This window comes from Chrysochloris asiatica, unplaced genomic scaffold (genome assembly GCF_000296735.1).
Source record: "Chrysochloris asiatica unplaced genomic scaffold, ChrAsi1.0 scaffold00063, whole genome shotgun sequence".
Taxonomy (NCBI): Eukaryota; Metazoa; Chordata; class Mammalia; order Afrosoricida; family Chrysochloridae; genus Chrysochloris; species Chrysochloris asiatica.
Window position 1 is genome coordinate 17440695 of NW_006408581.1, and position 7360 is coordinate 17448054.

Below are 7360 nucleotides of genomic sequence, written 5' to 3' on the forward strand. Positions count from 1 at the left end.
GAATTTGCATTTCAACTTGACCCCCAGGTGATTCATTTGTACAATAAAGTTTGAGAAACACTAAAAAGAAGCATAAAAAGGGCTTTAAACACCATATATTTTTAGTGACATTGTTAACAATTATTTTCTTTTCATATTGTGTTTCCTAAGCTTTCTGCTAGATGAATCCTTAACAAATAATTACTTTAAAAGATAATGAAAACACAGTCTCAGTCCATCCAGATCTCATATATGTAGGGCTGACAAATCTTCATAAGAACACAGAGTTAGGTACGTCTAATGTGATATGGAAATCAAGAAAGTCTTCTTTACTTTTCTCAAACTATAATAAATGAATATAACATTCCTAATTGACTACCTTCCAAGGAAGCTGCAATATTTAACACTGTTATTTATGGAACACAGTAATATGCATCGAAAGAAAAAAAACAAACATGTAAGCAACATTCTCACAAATAATGTTTTGATGAGAATTTTATCCAGCAACTGTTTTCTCCATTATAAAATGCTCACAAGCATGCTCAGATAAACCATAATTACTAGAGACTTTGTAATTATGCGCATGCAGTGCAATCCTTAGCAGACTCTGGTTTTCATTCACTGTGGGCTGTGACCATTCCTTGTAACTGAGGGGCACAATCTTTAGTAACACAAAAACCGTCAGTCAGCCTAACTAGAAAGGAAAAATATTTGTATTGGTTTTACTTAAACATAATATTCAACTTTGCAATCCATTTTTTAAAATGTAGACCAACCAATGTTTGTGTAAAAGTATAGAGTATTATGTTTGTGTAAAAGTATAGAGTATTTTGTTACTTCAGTAACTGTTTAATGATTTGAGCATTTTACTATGAAAGTACGAAGATGGCGCTTATTTAGCATTGTAATTTGATGCAAATGTTTAACCATCACAAAGAGTATATGCATTGTTGTTGTTAAGTGCCGAGGAGTCGGTTCCGACCCATAGCGACCCTGTACAGGGTTTCCGAGGCTGTAAATCTTTACGGGAGCAGAACGCCTCATCTTTCTCCCGCGGAGCCGCTGGTAGTTTCGAACTGCTGACGTTAAGGTTCGCAGCCCGATTCGTAACCACTACGTTACCAGAGTATATGCATTAGTGTATCCTAAATCTGGCATGCGATTTAAACAAACACGATCCAATGAGGAATTTGTCTAGCCTTTAATGTTTACCTTTCTTATTCTCGGTCAAGTAAAATAGAACCAAAGTTCACAATAGAATCAGTATGTATGCCAATATTATCTTTAAATTACGTTGAGAAATAAACTATAGCAAAATTAATACTGGCTCCTGTTTAGTCAATAACATGATAAGAAATTCTGTATTTAGCCTCAAATACTCTTAAATTTTCTCAGAATTTGTAACAAGAGACTTTAGACCGTGCAAACGGTTACTAGGAGAGACTGGTGGATTTGAACTGCCAACCTTGCAGTTAGCAGCCCAGTGCTTATCCTGTGTCACCACAACAGGTCTCCTTAGATATCAACGTTGTTGTTAAGTACCGTCGAATGGATTTTGACCCATAGCGACCCTGTATAGGGTTTCCAAGGAGCAGCTTGAACCTCGGACCTTGCAGTTCAAACGACTTTGCAGTCTGACGCATTAACCCACAGCGCCACACCAGGACTCCTCATAGAAGCCTCAAAATACTTACAGACTAAGGGCAGAGGGAGACGTCCATATACAACAAATTCAAAAGCAAACGTTTCAGTCACTCAACAATATATTTTCTCTAATTTGATCAGTATCAGTTTGGACTGTTGTTTCAACTTCACTGGCAGGTCATGATACATTATGAGTCTGCAGGCTTCTATGATTCAGAGTCGAAGAAGTATGAGTTGTTCATAGGATGGTGGGAAGAGGCAGCTGGAGTCAAGTAACAGTCTTGGAACTTGTAGCTTGGAATGGTGCTAAGACTGGCCAGACTAATGACTTTAACTTGTAAGACCTCTTAACTTTGCTGTAGGTCATCTGTAGTTCTGTATTCAGAACAGTGATGAGCTAGGAGTGTGGCTAAATATTGAATTTTTTATGCTTACTAGTTAATATTGCATCCTTTAAATGTTCAATCATACCTCAATTATCAGAATCTTCTAGGAAAAGAACAAAACAAATCGCTTAGAAACAGAATCCTACTGGTCTCATAAGTATTTTTAATAAGATAAAAATATAAATGAATAAATAAATATGTTTATTCTGGTGTGGCACTGTGGGTTAATGCACTGGACTGCAGAATTTGTTTTAACTGCAAGGTCAGCAGTTCAAGCTTACCAGCCGCTCCTTGGGAACCATATACAGGGTCGCTATGGGTGGGAATTGACTCGATGGTACTTAACAACAACATATATGTGTGTGTGTATATCTCACATATCTGTTAACTAATATAATATCAGAGCATGGGATGTATGTTTAGGAAACTACAGTACATCGAGATTAGTAATAATTTCTCTTGTTGGCATATTATCAGTTTATTCTAGGACAATTGTATTGCATTTTACTGAAAACTTAGTAGGCTCAATTGATTTTACTTAGCAGTTTTTCCCTTCCCAGATGTTTACATGAGGTTAGGAAGATCTAACTAGAGCTTAGTTTTCAGGTGAAAGGATAGATTGATGGGGGCCTGGACTAGAGTTCTCTCCAGAAGACCAAGCGGTTCTCCTGGATTCTGAGACAGCTTGGAGCCAAGTGGCTGGCAACTCTAAGAAGGACGGAGTTCTAATGAACCTCAACAACTTGCAGTGGCTCTGAGACATATATTGGTGGTATTGGGGACTAACACTATTGGCTGCATAATAAGCCATGTGGGTTGTGGAGTATGGATCATTGTACTCCATCTCCTCCATGATTAAAGAAAAAATTGTGCCTTAAAAAAATGTAAACTAAGTTTTACATATATTAAATATATAAAAGCTAAGATATTTAGTGCTTACAGTATGCCAATATAGTTTTCGGGTGGCACAAATGGTTACTGCAGTCAGCTGCTAACCAGAAGGTTGGAAGTTTTAGTCTACCTGGAGGTGCTTCAGGAGAAAAGGCCAGTTGATCTACTTCCGAATATCAACTACTGAAAACTCCATGGAGCTTAGTTCTGCTGTGACACACATGGAGTCGCCATCAGTGGAATCAACTCAATAGTAACTGGTTTTTTATGTGCCAGCACTAACTTAAGTGCTTTGCTTATAGATGAACTCATTTAACAGTAATAACAACTCTATAAGGTAGAAACCTTCACCCATTTTATAGATGAGGAAAGTAAGGCAGAGAGAGGTTAAAATAAAACTATCAGTAAGTGGACAAGGTGGAATTTGAATTCAGGTAGCTTAGCTAACTGTTCTTGTGTTCTTAACTACTTTTCTTTACTGTTTCATTTTGTAATTCTATTGCATGATATAGCATACCCCAAACTGCAAAGTATATTGCCTGCACATAAAAGGAACTTAACAAACGTAGCTCCCTTATAGTAATGTTGATATATCTGCTTAGTGGCTCAGTGACTAAGCTCTTAGCTGCTAACTGAAAGACTGGTGGTTTCAACTCATCAGCCACTAAGTGCGAAAAAGATGTCACAGTCTGCCTCCGTAAACATTACTCTTGGAAACCTTATGGGGCAGTTCTACTCTGTCCTATTGGGTCCCTATGAGTTGGAATTAACTTGATGGCTATGGGCAGTGTGTGGTGCTGCGGGTTAATGTGCCGGACTGCAAAGTTGGTTTGAACCGCAATGCTGGTGGTTCACCAACTGCTCCAGGAAACTCTTGTATAATTCTCAGTACATAGTAAATACTCACTAAATGTTGTTGTTAGGAAGTCTATGTGGAGTGATTTATTTCCCAACATTCCACCGGGAAGACAGTAAGTCCATATTTAATGAATGACTGAATGAATGTATGACTTAATTAATTTACCCAAATTTAGTTTGCCCCAGGTATGACCAGGGGCCAGAGAGGTTGTATAATATTTTCCAGCTCCCTGAAGGATGCCAGGATGACTCAGCAAATCCTCATTCTGGCATTTGACAGTGATATGCTAAGCTAGTTGGGCACTGTCTGACTTTGACAAGATCCCAACTCTGACACATTTCATGGTTTTAGACACTGACAAATCCTAGTCAGGTCAGTCCCAAAGTGCTATGAGTTACTGCAGATTGGGGTGGAACCAAGAAAATGCCATTATTTAACATTGCTCCCTAAATGTAATATATCTGAATTCCTAATGGCCTTACTAGATGGCAATTTTTCCTGTTTGTATAACAAGGACAATGTGTCTTTTTGAGGCAAGATTGTTTTATAATGTAGAAGAAATTAATAAAGTTCAGGATAATCTCAAAGAAACTTAATACACTTTCTCATCAAATGAAGAAAAGGAAAATCCATAAAGGTGTTACAAACATTATAACTATGGTGGAATTGATTTAAAAAAAAAAAAAAAAAAAGAAAAAGCACTAAGAAAATGAACTCAGCACAGGAAAGGATACAGAACAAAGAAACCAACAGCACCACACACACACACACACAAAACAGCAAAATGACTGCAATCAATTCATACCTATCAATAATTACTCTGAGCATCAATGGATTAAATGCACTGGTCAAGAGAAAAGAGTAGCAAAATGGATAAGAAAAGGGTGATTGTATGCCATGGAATCAGTTCTGACTCATAGTGATCCTGTTAGGGTTTCTGAGACTGTAAATCTTTACAGGAGCAGAAATCCTCATCTTTCTTCCACGGAGTGACTGGTAGCTTTGAATTGGTGACCTTGAAGTTAGCAGTCCAACTTGTAGCCACTATAATTCTTGAACTCCTGTCTACAAGAAATACAACTTTTACATTAAGACAAAAATAGGTTAAAAATTAAAGGATGTGGGAAAATATATCAAGCTATTTGCAACAAAAAATGAACAGCAGTGGCATTATTTATCTCTGATAAAACAAATATTAAGGGAAAACCAGTATAAGAGACAAAGAAAGACATTATCTCATTTTTAAACGGTCAATTGAACAAGAGGACATAGCCATAATAAATACCTATACTCCCAATGAAAGAATTTCAAAATACATAAATCAAACCCTGTTAGAATTGAAGAAAAAATAGACAGCTGTACAATAATAGTGGGAGATTTTAATATGCCACTTTCCAAAAAGGACAGAACAACCAGAAAGAAACTCAGAGAGTACCAAAATTAACATATTAACACAACATCTCCAACATTTAGAAAAGACCAGCAAAGTAAGCCTATAGCCACCAGAAGAAAAGAAACAATAAAGATTAGAGTACAAATAAATGAATTAGAAAACAGAAAAACCATAGAAATAATCAATAAGACAAGAAGCTGATTCTTTGAAAGGATTAATAAAATTCAGAAACCATTGGCAAATCTAACAAAGAAAAAGAGGGAGAAAACACAACTAACACACTTAAGAAACCACATGGATGATGTCACAACAGAACCAAGAGAAATAAAAAGGATAATAATAGAATACTATGAAGAGTTGTACTCCAACAAATTTGAAAATTTAAAAGAAAAGGATACATTTTTAGAAAAACACAATTTATCTAAATTAACACAGATTAAATAGAAAACTTGAACAGACCTATAACAAATGAAGAAGTTGACCAGGTCATCGAAAAACTCCCAACAAAAAAATCCAGGTCCAGATTGCTTTAGTGGTGAATTTTCCCAAACATTCAGAGAAGAGATGACACTAAGTCTACTCAAATTATTTCAGAATACAGGAAAGGATGGAAAACTTCTGAATACATTTTATGAAGTGAGCATACACCTCATATCAAAATCAGGCAAGGAAGGACATCACTAAAAAAGAAAATTATAGAACAATATCCCTCAAGAACATAGATGCAAAAATTCTCAACAAAATTCTAGCCAATAGAATTCAAAAACATATTTAAAAAAAATACGTCATGACCAAGTGGGATTCATTCCAGGAATGCAAAGATGGTTCAATATTAGAAAAACATTCAATATAATTCAATACACAAATAAGGAAGGGCAAAAAAACCCACATAATTATACTGATTGATGCAGAAAAGGCGTTTACCAAAATCCAACATCCATTCTTGATAAGAACCTCAACAAAGTAGGAATTGAAGGGAAATTCCTTAACATAATTAAGAGCATATATACAAATCCAACAAGCAGAAGTACTATCAATGGAGACACTGAAAGCATTCCCTTTGTGAACAGGAACTAAACAAGGATGGCCTTTATCACCATTCCTATTTAGTATTGTGTTGGAAGTCTTAGCCAGAGCTATAAGGCAAAATGAGGAGATTAAAGGCATCCAAATGGGCAAAGAAGAAGCAAGACTCTTTTTATTTGAAGATAATATGACCATATATGTAGGAAATGCCAGAAAGCAAGAAAATTATTAGAACTCTTTGAAAGATTCAGCATAGTGGCAGGATATAAGATCAATATAAATATATCAGTTGGATTCCTCTATAATACTATAGACAACTTTGAAAAGAAAATTAGGAAAACAATACCATTTATAATACCCATCCAAAAGATGAAACTCTTAGGAAGAAACTTAACTAGAGAGAAAAACAAAACAAAACAAAAAAAGACCTATTTCAAGAAAACTACAAAAGCACTACTAAAAGAAACCAAAGAGATATAAAAAAAATGAAAGAATAACCTCAGGGTCAGCAGTTTGAAACGTTCTGTGGGAGAAAGATGAGGCTTTCTGCTCCTGTAAAGATTTACAGCCTATGAATTGGAACCGACTCCATGGCACATAACAACAACAACCTTGCTCATGGATAGGAAGACATAACATTATGAAAATATCAATACTACCCAAAGCAATATAATGTTACCTCAATCCAGATTCCAACATCATTCTTTAAAGAGATGGGGAGAACTATCATGAACTTTATATAGAAAAGAAAGAAACTTCGGATAAGCAAAGCACTGCTTAAGAAGAACAAACTAGGAGGCCTCTCAATCCATGGTTTCAAAAATTACTGCACAGTCACAGTGGTCAAAATAGCCTGGTACTGGTACAATAAGAGATATCTAGATCAATGGAACAAAATTGAGAACCCAGAAGTAAATCCACCCACATTCAGTCAACTGATCTTTGACAAAGGGCCAAAACACATTAAATGGGGAAGAGATAGTCTCTTCAACTGACAAAACTGGAAATCCATTTGCAGAAGAATGAAACAAGACCCATACCTCACACCACATACAAAAATAGACCCAGTATTGATTAAAGTCCTAAATGTAAAACCTAGAACTATAAAGATCATCAATGTAAAACTAGGAACAAACTTAGGGACTCTAATACATGCCATACATAAACTATCAAACATTACAA